Raw genomic sequence first — 15,501 nt, 5'->3', positions numbered from 1 at the left:
TATTTGAATTCATATCACCACAAAATAATTAATTTTGGTGTTGAGCTATTTAACTCAATTTAAAAATAGCATTTATGATAGCATCAGATGTCTCCCCTTTAATGAAATGAACCACCAGAAAAGCTTTACTTTTGTTTCATAAGCTATGTGAAGAAAATGCAACCATCCCATCATTATTTGAATAACTATCTTATCTGATTTTCTATTTGGAATAACTGATGACATTGATGTTAACCTTGGAAAGTTGTTCTGCAAGTAGAACTTGACTTTTATATATGTACACACACACATACAAAACTTAGAATAGAAAAAGAGAAAGGTTAACTTGAAGCATCAGTCATTTGATCTACCTAAATGAAAATTTGTGTTTCACTTAGTGTCTTAGTCCACACAGGCTGCTGTAACAACATGCAATAAAGTGGGTAGCTTATAAATAACAGACATTTATTTTCCCCAGTTCTGGAGATTAGGAATCCAAGATGAAGGAGTGGTCAGATTCGGTGTCTGGTGAGGGCCCACTTTCTGGTTTATAGATGAAAACTTCTAGCTGTGTCCTTACATGGTGGAAGAGGTTTGCTAGCTCCCTGGGTTCTTTTTATAAGGCCCCCAATTCTAAGCACCTCCCATAGGCTTCATTTCCCAATCCTATCACCCGGGGGTTAGGATTTCAACGAATTTGGGTGGGGACACAAACATTCAGACCATGGCACCTAGTGATATAAATAATACCTTTGGCAACTACTTTCGTGAAATTGTCATCTTTAGGCAAAATCCTCTTAAAATAATGATTTCATTTGAAGTAGATGCTGATGCTTGTTCAGCAGATTTATGTGTTTTGGTTTTCATGCTACATCAAACAACCCCATGGTGGTTGGTAAATGTCAACCAACATCTTGCGAAGTTATGCATAAGTTATACAATCACCATCAACTTTCTTGGAAAATGGAAATTCATTACTTAATTTTTTACTATGTAGACATTTGAACTTTAAAGCTCATTGCTGACAAAAGCATTTATCTGCAAAATAAAAAGTGTTACCAAACAACAAAATAAATAAGTGATTGTAGATTTATACTACACAATAGATGATAAAGTCTTTGTAAGAAGAGCATTCAGACTACTCTCTACAAACTCAGTGGAATGTCTTCTTGGTTTCTATTAATATTTCCCTGTTTATATTCTGCATACCCTTAACCTATGATTACCCACTGATCCTACCGACAGGTGGGCTGATGGCTTTATGCATCTCACAGGCCATGGCACAACTAGCTGGTCCACTAAGGGGCTAGCAGGAGCAGCAGTCCTTCACCAGTCCTGGAGACCAGAGGCGATAGCTATCTCTGGCTACTTCCGTCCTAGCACACATCAGTTTATTAGCAAGCACCCAGCAAGTAGTCATTGAAAAGGGGCTGTGTTTGTTTGTAAGAAAAGGGCCAGGAAAGGAGAGCGGTTATCTCTGGTAAATGTTCAGATTTAACCACATATTAAAGAATTTTGTTTATGAAACACAGTAAAAAGTAGCATAAAGTGGAGTTGTATAAATTCATGTCCTATAACTTCAATACAATAGTAATAAAAATACTTTAAAATAAAAATTTTAAGCCCACACAATTGCTAAATGAATTAGACACTGGAACTATAGTTAACCAGGACTTTCCTGAGAAAACGGAGTTGTATAGACATCCTGCTCAGGAGGCACAAAATAAACTTCTGGGGATTCTGCTTACTGATTATGATAGTTTTGTCAAAATGGTATAATCCACAGACTCCCTTCCTATTCACCAGTAAACCAGTTAAGGTGGCTGGACAAAGAGGTGTCTCCCTTGCTTGGTGAGCTGCATTCTTCCTGCCTTCTGCAGCATGGCAACTGGGGAAAAAGCCAAGGCCAGACTCTGGAGGTGGTGGGAGAAAGAGGACCTCTGACTCCTGCTGTAATGTGGTTTTCCTTCTAGCTTTCTTGTTGCCTTCCCTAAGGGTATCGAAGGGTACGCTGGAGCATAGTGTGGCAATAAAATGATAATAAATGAATTTGTTTTGAAAATGAGTTAATCTTGAAATCGTCAGCAATGGTCTTTTTTCCTAACCTCGTAGGTGTGGAAGTGGTGTGTGTAAACTAGCCCGTGGTTGGCCCATCATGCTGTGTCCGTAAAACACAGGCTTTCTTAGGGTTGTTTGCCATGGAGGTGGGAAATGAGTAAACTTCGTGAAGGTAGAGCTCCTGAAGAGGGTGGATGCCATAAATTAAATGTTCCAAGTCCAGCCAGTCTTCTGGGTCCTTCTGCAAGACCCTTTGGAGGCGAATTTGTGAGAAAGAATGAGGCTTTATTTTCTCTTGTTCCTTGGAGCGTATTTCCTCTCTCATCCTCCTTCAGGAGGGGCCCAGAGTACCAGAACTTCCCATAGAGATGCTCAGAGAGGTCCCAGGTACCTGTTCCTCCTTCTCTCTCAGCCTCAATGTTTGGGCATCTCCTGGGAGCTCATGGACAATGGGGATTAGGGGGTGGCAGTAGGCTGTCTTTTACTTGCAGGATAGTATCACGCAGATTTACAAATCAAAACAGATAACTTGACATTCACATGCAAAACTTCCCTTTAATCATCCTTTTGTCTTACAATCTCCAAGGGACGCAACAGGTGAATAGCTTATGCCCAGTTACAGCAAGAGCAGCTGGTATCAAAGACCAGGCCTTCCTGACAAGCCTCCTCATAGGTGTGCTCATCCACACGTTGTAAAAGGCACGCTTGCTGGTGGGGCTAGGATACAGACCGCTGGACTTCCCAGTACAGAATCCACTGCCACCAGTGCTGCCAATCCCAGGTGCTACAGTGACGATGGGAGTCAAGCTGGTTCCCAGGGTAGAGGTGGGTACTCTGCAACCTGAAGAGAGAAGGAAAATGGTCCCCATAAACTCAGGAGAGGACTCCTTTCCCAGGATGAGTGTCATGTCTGTAAGGTCACTGTGGGTTTCTCTCAGTGCACATCCTACCTAAACCAGTGGTTTAATGCTCTGAGCCTGAATCGAGGATACCCAAGTTCATAGCCCAGCTTTGCCATGAGCTATGTGACCATGAGAAATTCATTAACACTTCTCTGAGCCTCAATTTCCTCTCTGAAATGATGGCATAATTGTATTCTCTCTTAGAATTATTAGATAAAGCATTTTCCAATGTGCATGCTATATAACATAGTGAGTCATATAGCATGCACATTGCTTTTATTTGTGAGTAATTATTAGTTTTTATTATTATATGTATTATATATTATGTTATATATATAAGGCATATATAGTATATAAATATATATTATATATGTAAATATATATTATTATAATATTATATAATTATTAGCTTTTATTTGTGAGTAAACTAATACACCTGGCACCAAGAGTGCCTATGAGAATTACACGAAATCTAAAGAACCAGCAGGCTTGACACGGAGTAAAGATCCAGTCATCAGCAGTATCTTTCTCCGCAGCTTCCCAGCCCCTCTTGCTTCCTGGACTTGCCCCGTTCTCGGGGCTGGGATAGAATCGTGTTGAGACCATCTGTAGCTCTGCTCCCCACTTCAGGAAAGATGCTAGCTGAGCCCCTTTAGAGTTCTCCTTCTTTCATTTCTTTCCTCATCTTGTAAGTTTTTAATCCCTGCTTTATTATTATTATTTTTTTAACTCTGACCCACAAAGTTCATAAAAGCTGGAGCTGAGCAGCAGTGACAGGGAATACAGTGTTTGTGTTCCCTTCCCTACCCAGGCTCCAGCGTGTTCAGTTCACTTTATAGAAGCTTCCCTGAGTAGCCCTACAGAGGAGAATCCTCCAGAATATTGATAGGTCCCCTTTTACTTGCCAGGCCTGTCACTCATGGCCTGCCTGCTAGTAAGTCTGCTGGGTCTTGCTTTCTGGGTTCTAAATGCCAGTTCCAACAGGACACACTAGGACAGCTGGAAGATCTGGAGGAGGCCTTGTTTGAGGTGAGGCTGGGAGGAGCTCTGGTCTTCTTCTTAACCATGTCTAGTTTGTTATCTCTTGGCTGGTAGGTCATCACTGCTTATGGGGTGCGGAGACACCAAGCACGGATTCGAGTGCATTCATGAGAGGGTATTTGCCTGGTCCACAGAAAGTGCCCGTGAAATCATCCAGGTCAATGGCCCAGACCATGGCCCCTCCAAATCTGTTCTTTAGCAGCCACTAAGCCAGTGGGAGAGAACCAGGGGGACTCTGGGGTGTCCTTGCACAAATGCAGGGAGCAACTCTAGCAGGATGGCAGGAGGACCATGATCTAGTCATGGAGAGGAGAGACTGCGGGTGGGTTTTGAGGAGGAAACTTTGAGGAATTCATTAACATATTTGTATGTACAGAAGGACTGTAGGACTAAGTCATGGAGGATAAGTCTTGGCCCCAAGCAGCTCTTTCCCCCTGCCATTTGTTGTCACCAACCACCTTCTGAGAAGGCATCTCACAGCTGGAGTCTGGGTGGGTTGAGGGCTATAGAGATATAGGCCCTTCACACAGCAAAGTGCCTGGGCAAAGCGAGAGGGCTCTAGGTGGAAGGTGTAGGGTGAAGGGCCTGGGATTGATAAACAGCAGTCATGTCCTCCCTAGACCTGAGCATAACCTCACAGACCAGAGCCACTATCACCTCCTGATTTGGGCTCAGCCTGTGTGAATTTGCCATGAGCAGGAGACAGGCAAAGGAGAGGAAAAAACTCTATGGTCTACACTTTATCTTTGGAGTGGGGAAGAACACCTGTGTCAGGAAGCACGAATCAAAGAGCTACATGAGGACCAGAGAAGAGCAGGGGAGGGGCCAAAGGAGAGTCTCCAGGGGTGGGGGGAAGGAGAAACTGCAGGAGCCAAGGGAAGGAAGGAAAAGGAGCTGAAGGGTTGCTCCAACTGCCAGGTTCTGTGGCTGGGTCACTGGCTCACCCTGAAACTTCACAACCTCCCTGTGTCTCTCCTCACCTCCCTCAGGTCTCCTGGGATTGCAATTCAAGGGCAGCTGGAGGGCAGGTCCCCCACCTCTCCCCAACCATGCATTAGGAAGAGTGTGGAGGGTTCTACCTTGAGGGCGAAGCTCTTGGAGTTGTCATACCCCATCCACTGATTCCCCTTGTAGGCATAAGGCGCCTCCTGGGGGTCATTCCACACGTCAGTGGCTCCTGTCAGGAAGCAGCAGAACTGGGGCAGGTACGAAGGAGCAGTCATAACTCAGAGGGGCCCTGCTATTCTCAGGCCACTTCTCTGTCCTCCCTCCATTTCTTTTCTAAGATCCACATCCCAGTCCATTCCCCTTTGCTGGAAATAACAGAACCTGGTTCCAGTGTCACCCAGGTCCCCGCCCTGCTTTTGTCTCATGGGACAGTGGACTGCACTAGCTAGAGAGATGACACATGAATTCAGTCCTTTGTCTGCCCATAACCTCATGTGTAACAATGGACAAGCAGCTTCTTTGTGCCTCTTGTCCTGGTTTCCTTTTGAAATGAATTTGACTGTTCCTTTTGTTTGAAAGGGTTGTGTCTCAAAAGAGCTAATAAGAGGACAGTGTAGCATAATGGGTAAGGTCTGAGATTCTGGAGCTGCACAACTTAAGTTTGAATCCCAGCTCTGCCACTTACTGATTCTGTGACCTTGAGCAAATTGCTTAACCTCTATGTGCCTCGGTGACCTCTTGAGTAAGATGGGGAGAAGGCAGTACCTTATTGTTTGTTAAATGAGATTATATATAAAAATCACTTGGAGCACAACCTGGCTCTCTATTTGCACTCAGTAAGCATTAGCTAGCTCTAGTATTAAAGATGTATATTTACTTTAAAAGGTTAACATTTAAGATGTTTTATCATCTTTCCACTCTTCCCTTCTCTCATTGCCACATATATTCAGAGCAGTCAGCAACAGAGTACCCTCTACTGGAAATCAGAGTATAGACTCTCTCTCCATTGACATATCTTCAACCTTGAGAACAGAGAGAGTGGGTCCTCTAGGCCCTCTGAGGACATTACCTCCAAGTAGGCAAGGGTCCCAGCCTCCTGTGTATGGGGCCCAGTAGTCCCAGGGCCAGAAGTGGGAGCATCCAGGCCATGATTTGCAGGATTAGTGAGAGTGAAGGTGTGAGCATAAGCCCCAAAGACCACTATCAGCTTCTCAGCAGGGGCACCTGGGCTCTTCCAGGAGTTCACTGCATAATCCTGGAGGCAAGATGAGGAAGGTGTCATTAGAAAGCAGCTGAGCATGTACCCAGAGGCCTTAGAATAGTCTAGGTTTTCTGCCCAATTCCCTAGTGTCTCTGGGTACAGCATCCAGCCAAACCCCTTCCACAGTTCAACCTTGTAGAAAGGAAAGGAACGCTGCCCCTTCAAGAATGGATTGACCAAAGGGTCAAGAGGTCCATTGCTTTAGTAGCAGGGCCCAGTGTTAGCCAGAGATCCTCTTTTTCTTTATACTGGAGTTCATTTGGGGCATGACAAGTGTTCAGCTGTACATCCACTTGTCTTCCCAACGGGCTTGCTACAATGCTGAGAGTTATTTGTGCATGGAGCATCGACTGGGAGATTTTTCCATGTCAATTTTTAAATCCTTGGTTGAAATCTCTACTGAAATGACATCTAGCCCATTTAGTCACCTACTTATCATTAAGCAGACTAATTATTACAGCTGCCTAAACCACACAAATTAGGAAGAAAGAGGCTGGAAGGGAGGCAAGGAAGAGTGGGAAGAAGATGGATCATGAAATGTGCTCCTAGCATAAATGGAAAATGTATTTTTTTAAATTCCCCAATGTTTGGGATTATCCCAAGCCACTATTCTGCTTCCTTTTTTGTGAAAGATGAATGGATACAATCAGTCATAGGGACAGGAAGGTAGAGAACATGAGCTGTCCATCAAGTTTCTCGGCCTCCTTTGCAGTCTGGGGCCGGGGATCCAGTGACAGGCTTTGAAGATGTCCGTTAGGGCTAGCTTCCTCACTCACCATATTAAAGTATTTGTAGTCTCCCTAGTCATTAGATCCTGCAAACGGGAGTGTCCTCTCCTATGAAGCCCTCCCAGGAGCCCCTTAGGTCACAGGTCATCATACTGATGAAGTCCACGTACCTTAGGTAGTAGGGAGAGGGAACAGGAGGAAATAAATGACTCAAGGGAAATCACTCTTTCTAACCCACTACCCCTAATGCTCTTAGTCCCAAATCGGCTGATTGCAGATTTGCCAAACAGCCAAATCTGCTGTTTGCTACTATGCAATAAGGATTCCCTTATGCATTATTATTCTTTATTCCATTCTCCCTTATCTTCATCTCAAGAGCACCTGGAATATAAAAGGCACCCACACCATGATCACTATCTGGCTACAGTCAGACTTTCAGGACTTGTAAAAGCTTGAGACTCAATTAACCTTCTCCCAATGGCCATTTACCCTCGAGAACCTTGGAGATAGACTTAGAAACAAGGCCAGCATTCATACTGGCTCCCTCTGCCTCTTCCTCAGGAATTGGGGTCATTTCATTCCTCTGAGATAGAGTCCTCTCTATCCTGGGTACCTGAGCATTGGTCACTGGTATCTGGGCATTTGGCAATGCCTGGGGAAGATCTAAGGGTCACTTAGCTCTGAGTATGGGCTCCTGGGTTTGCTTACCTTGACATCTTGGGGATCTGATAGGCAGTCTCAATGGCACCTGTGCCAGCTGACACAGCAGCAGAAATCAGCAGTCTGGGCTTTTTGCTGTGGGTGGACTCTTGCTCAAAAGCCTCATGCATTTCCTGTGAAACAGAAGACACCGAACACAGGCTAGAGGGACCAGTGGGCATGTGACGAGGTCACAGCTCTTATGAAGAAAGCTACAGAGTGCTTGATTTAGAGTCCTTTGATCCAAAAGCTGTCATTGGTCTCTGGGGACAACAGTAAGCTGTCTTCCGAAAACTTGGAAATGAGGGAAATTCGGTCATCCTCTGACAGTTAAACTTTAAAATAAACAAATAATGTCCAGAGTACAATTTGAAAAAAAAAAAGGAGGGAGATTGTACTAAAGAGACAAAAATGGCCTCCAGCCCTGCAAGCTGTATGTGATTGCATCTAATTATCAGAAAAACAGAGGAAGGGGAAATAAGAGCATTAAAGCCAACACTGGTGCTCAAAGATATACTTCTCACTGCCAGTGGCAGTTTTCCCCAAAAGAGAGATCTGCTCTTACACTAAAGAGATGAGGCTGTGAGCCAGAAAGGGTGAGATCTACACCCCTGACCAGGATATATTCAGCCTCTCTCAGAACCCCTCTCCAGAGAGAGGCCTTGTCACAGCCTGCTGTAGGCCAGATTGTGTGTTCTTTGGACACAGTGAGGGTGAGACACCTTCAACAGGATGGTGAAGAGCTGCTGGGTGTCAGCTGGGCTACCACGATTGCCTGGATACTCCCGATGAATGTCCAGCCCATCGAAGTTGTACTTCCTCAGAAACTGTATGACTGACTGGATGAAGGTCTGGCGGTTCTCAGCAGTGGCCACCACGTCAGAGAATCTGAAGTCAATAAGTCATTGCAGCATAAATCACAGTAGCCTAAGCCCCTGGATACTCTGTCTTGCCACCTATCCTCCTTACTATTCGCCTGGACATATATTCAATTATTCTGTCGTCTATTGTCATTTACTGTCATTCAGTTATTCTGTCATTTATTAACATTGCTGGGATAGAGTAGTGAATAAAATAGTTTCTGCCCTGGAGAAGCTCATATAGAGGAAGGTATAGATAAGTAAATGGAACTTAAAATACAGTGTGGTATAGGATGACTATAGTTAACAATAATGTATAGTTTCAAATGGCTAAAAGAGGATATTAAATGTTGTCAACACAAAAAATGGCAGATGTCTGAGATGATAGATATGCTAATTACCCTTATCTGATCACTCTACATTATATGTGTTGAAATATCACTATGTATCCCATAAATATGTACAGTTATTATATGTCAATTAAAAAACAAAGTTAAAAATAATATAACATAAAATCACGAAATGTCCAATTAAAAAAATAGTATGGTAAGAGCTATGATGAAGGAAGAGCAGACTTCAGGGAGACCTGGTCAGAGAAGAGTTCTGAGAGGTCTACACTGGGGTCTGAGGCCCAGGGTACACTCACATTACAGAAACTTACAGTCCTTGGAGTTTGGAAGAGACTGATTAATCTGGAAATGATTCAGTCCTGAATACAAGGTCTTACCCCTGGGATCCAAAGTTCTAGCCACCAACAGAGAGCAAGGTTTTCAGTTCTGTGTTGCTGGAGATAAAAAGATACTAGTGTAAAGAAATTCCACTTGCAAGGAGCTGTCATTTGCCAGTCGGTCCCTCTACCCTCACATCCCACACAAGACCTTGTGTTGGGAGCAGAGCTCTCTGTAGGATCAAGGGGCCCTTGTGCCATGAGTCCTCCAGGGCACACTATAAATAATTCATTGAGTAGGTTCTTGCTCCCATCTCTGCCAGTGGGCTGATGGACCCTGGTGCAGAAGGGAGCTTCCGGGAAGAAAAGACAGGGCATCCTGGGCAGGATGAGGGAGCCAGAAATCAACCCCTTAGCACAGAAAGTAGACTGGCTGGAGTTTCTGGGATACACAAGGCCAGAAAGCTGGAAGTCTGATTCTAGGAGAGAGCGAGGAACACAGGCAGTGGAAGTGTCTACCAGTTACTGAGTGCCTTCTAAATGCCAGGCACTTTACATGTATTGCTTTTTTAACCCTTATAATCCCACAGAGCAGAAACTGTTAATATCATTTGACCTTTAAGTGGCATTCAGAGAGATTAAGCAACTTGACCAAGATCATCCAATGCATAAGGTGGCAGAGCCAGGATTCACACCTAAGTCCTTTGTACCATGGTCCTGTGAGCTTGACCATAAAACCTACCCATTGGATTCCTGATGAGACAAAAGCATCAACCTAGCTGATAAGGCGATCTGGCCTTCCTGGGTTCTGTGGGCTAGGGAAAGCTTTTAATCTCCCTATGACTCAGTTTCCTCAACCTTAACATGGTTTTAATATGCCCACTTCATCATGTTTATTGTGCGGGTATATAAAATAATAAATGAAAAGCACCTCACACACAGTAGTTACCCAATAAATATGCTAAGCATTTAGCTGGTGCAATTTTAGGTTAAATTTTGGGTTAAATTGGTAGCTAGTTGATAGGTTGTTGTGGGGCTGTACAGCAACATGGCAAACTTCAGGGGACACTATTCACAAAGAATCCTTTGTGAATGGCACCTCCTGTGACACACAGAATAGAATGCTGGGTATCTGAATTTCCTGGAGAAAATAATCCAGAAAAATGACAGCAACCTGCCTCTCCTGGGGAGAAGGATGCTGAAAGCTCTACTAATGAGGCATGGCATGAGAGTGACTGTGGACAGCACTCAAAGGCTAAACATTCTGGTGTCGGTATCTCTTGGGGAACTCGTGAAAGCCTCATGTAGAAGCCTTCAACCCAGCACAAAGCCCAAGTTCAGAGCTCACTAGTTCTTAAGGCCATTGATGCTGGCATAGAAGGCCTCATCATCCCACTCGATGGTTTTGATCTGGTTGTTGGCCATGCCAGCAAAAGCATAGAAGATGTGTATGCACAGGCAAGGGTCCACATTCTGGGGCATGTAGCGGACAATCCCAGGGCAGTACTGGCTCCAGCTGGTGAAGTAACAGATGATTTTGGTTTCTGTGCCCAGAATGGGAGGGAAGTAAGATATGTGTCCTGCCCTAATGTCCTCCTCATACGCAGGCACTCCCTACCCTCTCATGGAATACTTACCCAGCTGCAGCAAGAGGACCAGACCTAAAGACAAAGAGACCTTGGTCAGAGGGTGCCAGGGTCACCTTTTCTCTGGCTGGGAAGGGGCAAGGCGACGGCAGCCCTGGCCAGTAAATGGGGAAAGGGAGATGGGGTTGGTGCCCCCTCTGCTCTATAAACCCTTTCCCAACATAGGCTACTGTATGACATGTTTGGAGCAGGAGGCTAATGTAGGCATTCACTTGGCTACCAGGAAGTTCAGATGATGGTGTGTGACTCAGGAGCCAGGAGGACGTGTTGTTATTCTTTCAATAAATCTATATTAATTACTGAGTGCTAGAGATCAAAAGACTACAGAGGCAGGGTCCCTGCCTTTAAGGAGCTCACAGTCTGGCGGACAGTCACACCTGTAAGCACACAGGTGCAATGCCATATGACAAGTGATAAAATTGAGATACAGTGGTCAGGGAAGACTTCTCAAGAGAGTTGACCTTGGGACTGGAACTCCCTGCTCTCCCTCTAGGCCCCTTTGACATTTGTGCTTATCCCCATCACAGCCCTTACCACACTGAAAGATGATTGTTTATTGGTCTGCCCATCAGACTGCGAGCTCTGTGAGAGCAAGGGCTGTGCTGACACTGCTGAGTCCCCACTACCCAGCACACAGTCAGCCCTCTATCAGTAAGTGTTGAATGAACGGACCCTAAAGATAAGCCAGATTTGTGGGGAGGGTCACAGGAGGCACTGAAGGTGAAGAAGGGGAGATTTCAGGCAGAGGGCCCCTTCCCATAGCAGTCTCTTCACCCTAAAGCTACAACTCACCTTTTCCAGGAACAACTATACTCTACTTTTCAACTCAGATGAAGCTTTTAAATTGTATCCTTTTCCAAGCCACCTAACCACACCCTGGATGTGCTGTTGCGTCAACCCAGTGATCGCCCTTATTGGGCTCCTTTCTACAGTTTGGTCACTCTCTCTGGGAAACAAGTTAGGCCTGGGGGGGCTGCATTAACTCTTTAAGGCCTTGTCTTCCTCTCTCCCAAACCTCCTCCTACACACCTGCTCCCAGAGTTCTACATTCAGACAAACATCTGCCTCATTCATTTTTCTACTAATTGCTCCTGGTAGTTGGTTAATCTTTGATTAAGTGAGTGTCTTGAGCTCCTGCTCTGTGGCTGGCACTGAGCAGGAGTCACAGAACACTGGAAAGGCGTTGGGGTGGGGGCTGGCCTAAGTCTTCTATTATTTCACGTGGGGGAAGTGGCCTTGTCCTGGTCTGCCAGAGTTATCCACTTTCCCTCCTGTATGAAGCCCTAAGGTGCTCAGTGAGCCCTTCCTTACTTCCCCACCATGTTATGAACTCAAGAAGTCTGCAAGAGAGGGAGAAAGGAGACAGTGCAGGCCTTTGGAGCATAGGATAGGGGAGGAGAGAGCAAGTGAACTGAGCAGAAAAGGCAGCTGCTCTGAAAGCTAAACTCAGCTTGCCTGGGAAAGACTCAACAGCAAGAATCAGCAGCTTGCCCATTTTGCTGGGAAGTCCTAAATGCAAGTTCCAGTTCTGAGTGGGGTACTCAACAGCTTTTTATAGGGAGCACGCATGCCCCCTCATCCTGCACCTGGCCCCCTTCAGCAGACATGATGGGAGATCAGGAATAAAGGAGTACGGGTTGCATATGGCTCCCCTTACCTCTTTGAATCTTATCTGTGTCTTCCATCTTAGGTAATCAACCCAGGGACACATGAGAGGGCAGCTTTAAAAGGCTGTTGACTGAAAGTTCTTTGAGGAAAATGGCATACTTGGCACACGTATGAGGTTGACCTAGAGTCCAAAGTCATTTGGGGTCTGCTAGCTGGATGCTAGCAGAGGGATATGGACAAAGGACATCAAGCAACCATTTGACCATATTCTTGAACCATCCTGGGCAGGTGGACCCTGCCCAGGCCCTAACACCTTGATTCTATTATAGCAATAGATTTGGGTAGTGGCAAAGAAGTTTGCGAGTTCTATCAAGTTTGGCGTGAGAAAGCATCATTTTCCAAGGTTGTTTCTGTTTATTCGAAGGTTGTCTGGTTTACAGAGGATAGAGAAAATTCACCTGGGCAGACATTTCTAATTATGCTTTCACACAGAAAGGAGAGGCAGCAAGACCTGGGACAGGTCCCGAGCTTTGAAAATCACAATATTTTACTACCCACCTCCTTCCACTCCATCCCCAGTCTTACTACCCATACATAAAGGGATGCCACCTACAGGAAGCCCACCATGATGCCACATCATAGGTTTCTAGACCATTTCTGAGGGTCCCTCCACCCCAGAAGACAACGAAAGTACCAAAGATGTGGTCTGCTCTCCTCCAAGGCAGGCCTTTTTAAAAAATCTTTGGTATTGACATTAGCCCTGAGGTGTCTACATAACCTAACTGAAATCCCATCTAGGAGGGAGTCTTGCTGCTGGCTCCACTCCCAGTATATGCCAAGATACCTCCTTTTTAAGAGATCTGCCAGGTACATTTTCAAGATTTTTCTGGGAGATGCTACTCAGACCTTTGGGAGCTTTGAGTTTGGATACATTTAAAGGCAATTTAGATTCACAAAGAAAATAGAAATGGGTCCTAGAAACTTCAGTACATGTGTGTGGTTGTGTGAAGCTGATGACATTTCCAAAGCTATTTATTACCTACAATCTGTCCCCGTCCTTCCCAGGCTTTTGACTGTTTGGCCTCTGTGTGAACCCTAGAAGAATGTCAAAAACTGGATGCACTGACTAACTAGAACTGGACCAGTATTGAACACAACAACAGCTAACATTCATTCAGCACTTACAATGTGCTAAATGCTTCACATGTATGAATTCGTTTATTCAAAACTATCCCTTCAGGAAGATGCTATTACTATCATATATTTATGTATTAGGAAAACTGAGGGACAGGAGACTAAGCAAACTGCCAAAGATCACACTGAGAAGTAGCAGAGTGGTAATGCAAGCAGAGACAAATGGACTCTTGGGCCTGAGTTCTTATGACCTCCTGACTCTCACCTACACTGCCCCTGAGCAAGTCTAAGATATGGTTCCTCCTTGGCATAAGACTCTTAGCCTACAAAGATCTCCTCAAAGGGGTTGTAGTGGGTGGGGGTATAGGGGAGAGAATAAAAGGAAAGGAAAGGAAGGGAGAGGAGAGGAGAGGAGAGGAGGGGAGGGGAGGGGAGGGGAGGGGAAAGGTGGGGAAGGGAGGGAAGGGGAAGGGAGGGGAAAGGAAAGGAGGGAGGGAGGGGAGGGGAGGGGAAGGGAGGGGAAGGGAGGGGAAGGAAGGGGAAGGGAGGGGAAAGGAAAGGAGGGGAGGGGAGGGGAAGGGAAGGGAGGGGAGGGCAGGGGAGGGGAAGGGAGGGGAGGGGAGGGGAGGGGATCAGGATCCATCCCCAACCCCAACCAAACAAGGGGCCTTGATTTCCTTAATCTTCTCCTGGATGTTTGCAAAACAAATGGTTCTATCGTCACAGCAAGCTCCATAGAGTTCAAAGCTTAGAGCCCAAGACACAGACCTTTAATGCGCTCTCAGGCTCCATGCAAGGCCAAGGTTAATGTGTTGGGCAGCTGCCCATACTCTCTCGTGCCTGTTATAGCAGCTGGATAATGGAAGTGTTAAATTAACTTTGGCCTGAGGTTATCTCTGTAGTTTGAGTCCCTACTAACGAACTGGAACCTAATGTAGTATATAAATAAACTGAAACCTAACTTAGAAGTATTTTTTTTTTTTGTAACAGTAACCAGATCTCGGCCAATCACAGGTAGCCAACTGATTAGACCATGTTTAAATAAGGCAGACTCCTGGCTGTGACCAATTAGATTATTTCTCTACTTTCTGTTCTGTCTGTAAATACTCATTCTCCATATTGCAGAGGAGAGCTCTCTGAACCTCTTCTGGTTCTCAGTGTTGCCCAATTCACTGAATCATTCTTTGCTCAAATAAACTCTGTTAGATTTGTTTTATCTAATGTTTTCCTTTTAATGGAAATAATAACAAACACAAATAGTGTTTGTGATGTGTCAGGCATTTGCCCAAATGCCTTACAAATATTAACTTACCAAACCATCATCACATCCCTGAAAGGTAGGTACTCTTATTATCCCCACCTTAAAAATGAGAAAGCTGGCGGCACATAAAAGGTAAATAACATGCCCAAGGTCACATAGCCACTAGGCTGGTGACAAAGCCAGTGTGTGTGAACCCAGGAGATCTGGCTCCGGACTATGTTCTTAATTACTCTGCTCTTCTGCTTCTTGAGAATTCAATTACCACAGAAAGCAAAGTTAGAAAGCCAGAGTTAGAAAGCCAGAGAGGTGCCCAAGCAATTTCTACCTTGTAGTAAGAAGATCTGAGCACTGGAGCAGCATTCAAGGGGACCTTGGGGACTAACTTCCCCTAGTATCCGTCAGTGCTTGCCACTGCCATTCTTTGGTATGTACGTCTGGGGTTTTCCATCATAATAGGATATTCAAAGTCATTTTGAAAAAGTCTCCTAGTATTCCCACCCTATGCCGCTTCGATCATGGAGCCACCTCTAATCCCCTCCTCCACAGACATTCTGGTGCTGCTGCCTTCTTGGATTCAGTCTAGTTGCCACCACTTATCAGACATGTACCCTTACACTGATGCCCCAGTTAGCTCATCTGAAAATTGGGCTTATTGTCACTTCACAAGCCATGAGGATTAAACACGTGTATGAAACTCTTGTTCAAAGGT

General features: G+C 45.1%; 1 long non-coding RNA gene across 2 annotated transcripts in view; it reads left to right on the top strand.

Moving 5' to 3' along the window:
- The window catches only part of LOC103887694, an 84,590-nt gene that overhangs the window by 59,341 nt on the left and 9,748 nt on the right, over nucleotides 1-15,501 (top strand). The window lies entirely within an intron of this gene.

Source organism: Papio anubis, chromosome 1, assembly GCF_008728515.1.
Source record: "Papio anubis isolate 15944 chromosome 1, Panubis1.0, whole genome shotgun sequence".
Classification (NCBI taxonomy): Eukaryota; Metazoa; Chordata; class Mammalia; order Primates; family Cercopithecidae; genus Papio; species Papio anubis.
This window is presented reverse-complemented; position numbering and strand designations above follow the sequence as displayed.